Source organism: Dipodomys merriami, unplaced genomic scaffold (genome assembly GCF_024711535.1).
Source record: "Dipodomys merriami isolate MVZ:Mamm:240054 unplaced genomic scaffold, mDipMer1.0.p SCAF_395, whole genome shotgun sequence".
Lineage (NCBI taxonomy): Eukaryota > Metazoa > Chordata > Mammalia > Rodentia > Heteromyidae > Dipodomys > Dipodomys merriami.
In genome coordinates this window covers 884,869-892,723 of record NW_027205548.1, presented here as the reverse complement: position 1 = coordinate 892,723, position 7,855 = coordinate 884,869, and positions in this window count along the sequence as shown.

The following is a 7,855-nucleotide window of genomic DNA, read 5'->3' as shown; positions in this document are numbered from 1 at the left end:
GACAGGGTTAGTACATCACAACTAAAGTTACAGCACGTAATGTGATAATTATTTTTTAAAACACATGCCACTGGCTTTGGGTCTGGCTTCCTATTTTAGGCTATATCCTCATACACAAAGGGCTTGTCACTGAATTCTCAGGATATAGCATAATGTGTGATACATTGTTACCAAATGTGGACCTAATGAGAGATGAAGAAAAAAACTGTGCAGGAGATGTTGAGTAGGTGAGACATTCAGTACAGGTGTCTTGGCTCATTCTGTTCCTCCTCCCCATTTCAGGAACCCTGTGGCCAGTTGCACCAGAACTAATAGCTGGAGATGTGGTGCAAAGAGAATATAGAGTAATAAGAGCGGTGGCTTTAGAGTTGGTCTGGATCCATAGACCATTGAAAGTAACTAAGAATAGCATGAATGTAAATCCTGTAAGGAAAATTACGATTTGGAAAATTCCCCAAAGCTTTCTTCATCATAAATGGCCACTAAGATTAGAACAGAGATTAGCACTTAAGTCTTTCACACATCTTTGGCCTTCCCTTTTTGCGACCTATAGACCAAGGTAATGTGGGACCCAGATCCCGCCGCACTACCTCCCACCCCCGTTTATTCCTAAGACTGCTGAGTCTCAAAAAACGCAAAGGCATGGCCATCCTTGAGTGATGTTGGCTAGGTCTTGATCATGGAGCAGCAGGGTCCAGGGCCAGCCACTGCAGGCTGTGCAGTGTTCAGTGCTCCTACGTTTGCATCCCGCTCCCGGCGCAGGAGCCGGAAAGAGCGCGTTGACAGACTGGGCGTGCGCAGTGCTGGCCAAGGAGGTTGGGGCGGGGGAGGGGGTGAGGGAGGAGGGGATGGAATTGGCCGAGCCGCAGGAAGAGCTTGTGTCTACAGGTGCTGTGGCCAGGGACGGCTCTGTTCTCAGGCAGACCGGTAAGACAGGTGGGAGGTTGCCTACGTGAATACCCAACCCCAGGGGAGGCGGTGCCAAACGTCCTAGCTTTCCTAAGGCCACGCCCCTACTCTCAAGTTCCCTTAGCCCCGCCCTTCGAGCAAGAGGCCACGCCCCCGTCTCTTCCTACCTGCTCTGCCCAGGTCCCCTGCCCACTTCGCGTATCAGGGCATGTGTCAGCAGGAGGAGGAAACTCCTGGTGCACACTTTTCCAAGGTACACAGCGAATTCAAGATCAGTTCAAGATGAATCATATTTCATGTTGGTTAGATATCTGAAATTCTGGAAAAAAATCTCTGAGACATTTTTTTCTTCAAGTTAGTCTTTTTTATTGAAGGGAGGGTGCTATCACCTGATGCTTGCCAGCCTGATGGGGCCACGCCCTTCTCCCCCCACAGAGGTGCTTCCCACTCCTTTACAGGCCCTGCGAGCTTTCCTCTGTGAAGACTGAGTCTACCCGGGCTGGCAGGGACTGCAGGCCTCTGATCTCAGTTTCCCACGTAACTTGGGATGATAAGTGCACTCCACTGCACCCAGTTATAGGTTGAGAAGTTTTCCATGTGCACCCTAACTGACCTCTAACCACAGTCCTATTCTCAGCTTCCCAAGTAGCTAAAGGTGGAGCCTGGCATAGGTTATGTCTTTTTAATACCCTTCCTGCCACCATTCCTACAAGTGAGAAAGCTAAAATTTTTCTTTTGGTAAACTTATTAAAATAAACTTATTAAAATTAAAACTTATTAAAATAAAACTTAAAAGTTTTATCAAAATAAATATAATAATATAAATCATATATATATATATATATATATATATATATATATATAGCCAGTTCTGGGACTTGAACTCAGGGCCTGGGCGCTGTCCTTGAGCCTCTGTATGCTCCAGGCTAGTGCCCTACCACTTGAACCACAGCATCACTTCCAGCTTTTTCTGAATAGCTTATTGGAGATAAGAGTCTCATGGACTTTTCTACCCTGACTGGCTTTGAACTGTGTTCCTCAACTCTCAGTCTCCTGAGTAGCTAGGATTATAGGCCATCTGTGCCCAGCTAGAACATATAATTGTAAGGTCCGCTCCTGGATGGCCAGCAGACTCCACCCTCCTCGCAGCAAAGTCTCCATCCAGTACCTGTGTTACCTAGGCAAGTGGCACACCTGGAAGAGGTCACATCTGAATTTGATGTGGCCACACCTTTCTCTGCCCATACCCTAGATAAGGCCTAGCCCAGGCCCAGAGGCTCTCTCTCTCGCTGCTCTTTTCTAGCTCTCTCTGCTCTCTCTCTGCCCTCTCTCTGTTCTTTTCTAGCTCTCCCTGCTCTCTCGGCTCTCGGCTCTCTCTCTGCTCTCTCTCTTCTCTCTCTGCTTTCTCTCTGCTCTCTCTGGCTGCTCTTTTCTAGCTCTCTCTGCTGTTCTTACTCGGCTACCTCTCTCTCTGCTCTTGTCTAGCTCTTCTCAATCTCTTTTCTCTCTCTTTCCTCTCTTTCCCAGCTCTCCCTTTCCTTGGCCTTTCCCAGCTGCATGGAGTGCCAACTTTGAGTGGTCCCAGCAGGTCTACTGAATAAACCTACCCCTTACCTGAATACCACGTGTGTGTTAGTGCTGTTCTTACTCGGCTACCTCTTTTTAAAAACCTAACAATAATCATATCCACTTGTTGTTTAAAATGATTTCTAAAAGTATACAGATGATTTTATTATTTCGTGTTGTTGAAGTGATGGTGAAGTGTACAGTCCGGAAGCAAGAAGCACCTATTCCTCCAAAAGCTGATTCCTTTTATGAAAGAAACAAAGAAAAAAAAGAAAGAGAAAGGAAGGAAGAAGGACTATTCTTGTCCTTGTTCTGTGAGGTTTGGGTGACTTCCAGTCTAGAGAAGATGGTGCTCCCCAGTTCTCTTGGTAAGAGTTCCAAAGAGTAGACTATAGCTCTCCAAGGGTTTTGTTCATTTTGTTTTGTTTGAGACAGGGTTTGGCTGTGTGTCCTCAAACAGTGGATCTTCCTGCCTCTGCCTCCCAGTCAGTTTGTTTTACCAAGTTAGGGGAATCATGGAATGGTGGGAAGAACACAGTTCCTGGAATTAACACATACTTGGCATCAAATTGTGATTTTTATCCCTCATTAACAGTGCAATAATTATTTCACCTCTGTGAGCTTCAGGTTGCTTATTCTGAAAAAGTGAAGAACAGAGAGGAAAACCTTTATGTGAAAACATTTAGCACTGTGCCAATTATATAATGGAGGTGGCTTCCTGGACCCCTCCCATGACAAAATTGTCTACCTTTATAAATGAACAGATTCCTCTAAGAGATTTCTTAGAGGAATTTATAGTTGATCTTTAAATTCTTAATTTTTTGTATACCATATTTCAAATTGGTGTTGCCAAGAACCGTGAGCAAATTAAAGTCTTCATGTTGTATATCAATCTTCATGCTTCTGAAAAGAGTAGCTACTGTTCTAGAAAGGAGCCTATGGATTGTTTTTATGCATGTTTGTCCCTTCTCTCTTTTAAAACAGCATGAAGAGATTTTCTTCCTTTTTCTTTTTCATGTATGTGTGTGTGTGTGTGTGTCTGGGGTGGGGGTGGGGGGAGGATGTTTTCCCATGACTGCAATGTTTCTGGAAATTTCCTGTTGTTTAAAAGGACACTGGAAACAATCATGTTCTTCTTTCTGGATTTTATCAACTCAACTAATTAAACCCAGTTTTCCTTTTATTTCAGTCATTGTGTTCTGCCTTACTGTTTTGTTTGTTTGATTGCTAGTCCTGGGCTTGATAAACCCAAGGCCTAGTCCCTGTACCTGCACTTCTTTTTGCTCAAGGCTAGCACTCTACCACTTAAGCCATAGCACCACTTTTGGCTTTTTCTGTTTATATGGTACTAAGGAATCAAACCCAGGACTTTATGCATGTTAGGCAAGCACTCTAACCACTAAGCCACATTCCCAGACATATTTCACCTTACTTCCCTGAATACTAAATCTAGGAAAACATAATTTCTAAATATGATGTGGATAGGAAGTTAAAAAAAATCTCATGAGACATAACCAGTTATTATTCCATCTCCCCTGCTGTGTATCATATACTTCAAGGAAAAAAAAATAACCAAAACCCAAAGCAAGTTCCTGCCCTTACAGAGAACAAACGTTTTCAACTTGAAGGGCATCAGACTCCTTAACTGAAGCCCCGTAAAGCTTCCTGGCAGCTCATCACAGAAGGCTAGAACTTACTCATCTCTGCAGGGACCAAAGGATTGCTCCAGCCATGAAATAAGTCTGGAGAAATGCATGAAGCGCTGTCCCTGAGCTTTTTTTTTTTTTCTTTCTTTCTCAAGGCTAGTGCTCAACCCAGCTGAGCCACAGCTCCACTTCTGGCTTTTGGTGCTTAATTGGAGATAAGAGTTTCACAGACTTTTCTGCTCTGGCTGGGTTTGAATTGTGATCCTCAGATCTCAGCCTCCTGAGTAGTTAGGATTACAGGCATGAATCACGGGTGCCCAGCTGAGTTTTTCAGAGTGTAAGGTGGATGGGGAGAAGTGATAGGACAGCAGCTGTAATGATTCCCAGTCACTGGGGCTGTTACAAGTGTGCCAACACCTCACACGGAGGAAATTACAGCAGTCTGTGTTGTGAACATGTGCCGCACACCGGGGCTTTCTCCCAGTGATCAAGAAAACTCATGTAGATTGGACGTGACAAGATCCTGAGGATCTAGAGGTGGATTTTCCTTTTTTTTTTTTTTTTTTAGCTTTTTCCTCTTTTTATTTTATTTTATTTGTGAACATACTGTACAGAGGGGTTACAATTACATGGGCAGGATAATGCATACATTTCTTTTTTTAATTTAAATTTATTTTATTTGTGAACATACTGTACAGAGGGGTTACAATTACATGGGCAGGATAATGCGTACATTTCTTACCAAGCATTGCAGCCTCCTCCTTTGTTTAACCTTCACCTCCCTTCCCAGCCTCCCCCCTCCCCCCAATCCTCCCCCCCCCACCGACATTGTAAAGCTCGTTTTTGACATGACAATTTGTACTTCTCATTGTTGCAACAGGTCCACCTGAATCCTTAAACGACTTGTTTTTCCCCATCTCCTCCACAAGTTATACTGACATCAAATATATTGAAAGCGGGGGTTATACTGTGGGGGAGGGACATATAAAGCAACAAAGAAATAATCTTATAAATGCGTTAGAAACACATGCATGAAAGAAAAAAAAATTAAAATACCTATCTAAGGGTTCATTTTCCTAACATCACATTATCTGACTTTTTCCGCTTGACTCATACATATACTAGATATTGCAAATAAGGGAAACCATGGGACCTGTGTTTCTTTGTGCCTGGCTTACTTCACTTAATATAATTTTTTTCCAAGTTTTTCCATTTCCTAACAAATGGGGCAATGTCATTCTTTCTGATGGAGGCATAGAATTCCTTTGTGTATACCACATTTTCTTGATCCATTCATCTACTGAAGGGCATCTGGGTTGGTTCCATATCTTAGCTATGGTAAATAATGCTGCAATAAACATAGTTGTGCTGGTAGCTTTAGTGTGGTCTTGTTTGTAAACATTTGGGTAAATGCCCAAAAGTGGGATTGCTGGGTCATAGGGGAGCTCTATGTGAAGTCTTTTGAGGAACCTCCATACTGCTTTCCGAAGTGGTTGAACAAGTTTACATTCCCACCAACAATGAAGTAAGGTTCCCTTCTGTCCACATCCCCTCCAGCATCTGTTGTTGTTAGAGTTCTTGACTTTTGCCTTTTTGAGGGAGGCATAGAATTCCATTGTATATATATACCACATTGGATTTTCCTTTTTATAAGGTAAGTCTAGTGTTATTTATCACAATGGTAGAACAGATCAAAGCCAGATCTCCTTCTGGCCATTCTTTTAACAAATGACTGAGTTCCTGCTCTATAACAATTACTGTCCTGTGAATGGAGATACAGTAACAGAGGGAAACAGTAATTAAGAAAATTTCAGAAAATGATAAGTTAAAAAGCAGGAGTGGCATATACAGAACCTTCTAGAAGTGATAGATGCGTTCATATTCTTCATTAGGGTAGTGATTTCACCAGCATATACGTGTGCTAAAACATATGAAACCATATACTTTATATATGCATGGTTTATATATCATTTATACTCAGTTCTTTTTTAAAAAAATAGATACAGTAGGAAGTATGGAAAGCTAACTCAGACTTTTTGGTTGGGGAAGACTTCCTGAGAAGGTCACCTCAAAGCTACATACCCATGGTGGGACTGCCATGTTGAAATGAGGACAGAACAGATTCACATTGGCTGAGGAGGTATGGTTACCAGTGTGTCAGGTAGGCCTGCAGTCTGATAAGAGCAGCGGGGAAACTGTCAGCCATAGTGCTGCTTTCAATATCTGAAGCTATAGTGCTGCTTTCAATATCTGAAGCCATAGTGCTGCTTTCAATATCTGAAGCCATAGTGCTGCTTTCAATATCTGAAGCATCAGGGCAGGCATCAGAAGAGGCAGCCTACATCCTCCCTCATCTATACCCTACTCAGATGGCCAGCTTCTCTCCTTTTCCCATTTAGAAAGCTGCCAGGGAGCAGTGGGAAGCATCCGTAGAATGAGCATGATAACGTGTGTGAGCCGGCTCAGCTTTGACATTCCTGTGATCTTTTCCTCTGCAGTGTTTCCTTCCTTCCAAGAGAAAGAAGCCAGTGCTGGCTGCTGGCAGCCATGCCGACCCTGCCGGCAGTCTCCTGCAGAGCACTGGCTGGTGACTGACATGTTCATCTTGGAGAATGTGCACTTCACCAAGGACGTGAGCAACATCAAAGTTTCTGGTCTGTCTAGAGGGTGAGATTGGACCCATTGGCTGGCATTGCTTAGATGATAAGAACAGTTGCTAAGTAGCTTTGGAACAGGTTTCCCATGAGTAACTGCTGCACCCCAACTATAAAAGCTCTCCCACGAGAACCAGCCTTGGCTGGGGTGTGACTGTTGTACTGCCTTCTCTGTGCTAATACAGGTATGAGCATCATCACGTGTCCCAGGACATGCAGAGGGCTAGTGCTGCTCCCCTCACACCTCAGTGTGCCTCTTGCCTACTCCATGGTGCATCCATGCCCTACCTTCTACTCCTCCCAGCTTTACAGTACCATATTTCTTCCTCTTTGGCATTCTGCCTAGGTTCTTTCCTACCTAAGGATCCCTTTCTTCCCTTCTTTCTCTACCAGGGCAATATCCACTGTGGTGACAGGACCACAGATGCTCATGCTGATCATTGAAGCCATCTGTTTCTCTAATTCAAGAAAGTATATAAGTACCCAAGAGGGGCTTGGTTGCATGGCTCATCTAATTATCCACAGTAATTTCTTCTTTGTTAAAAGTTACAGAAGTTGCTGGGCGCTGGTGGCTCACACCTGTAATCCTAGCTATTTAGGAGGATCACAGTTCAAAGCCAGGCAGGGAAAGAAAATCCGTGATACTCTTATTTCCAATGAACCACTTGAAAACTGGAAGTGATGCTGTGGCTCAAGTGGTAGAGTGCTAGCCCTGAGCTGAAGAGTTTAGGAAGAGCACCTAGGCCCAGAGTTTAAGCCCCACAACCAAAAAAAAAAGTTACAGAAGTTAACCCACTACTTGGATTACTTTGGATGCATCTCAGATAGCATGTTTGAGAGCCTTTGCTCTGGGTTGATATTGACATTTACTGTGAAGATGAATGTGGCCCTTCTTCCCTTCATATTTTGATGTAATTTCTTTTTATTAGTTCCTCCCTGCTACAGCTTAGACATCAAACATCAGACTGTCAACCCCAAAGGAAAATCAGCCCTAATTGTTTACTAGGCTATATATTAGAATATACAAAGGATTACAGACCTTTGCCAAATTATACCTGTGTTTAGAGCTCATCTTATCTG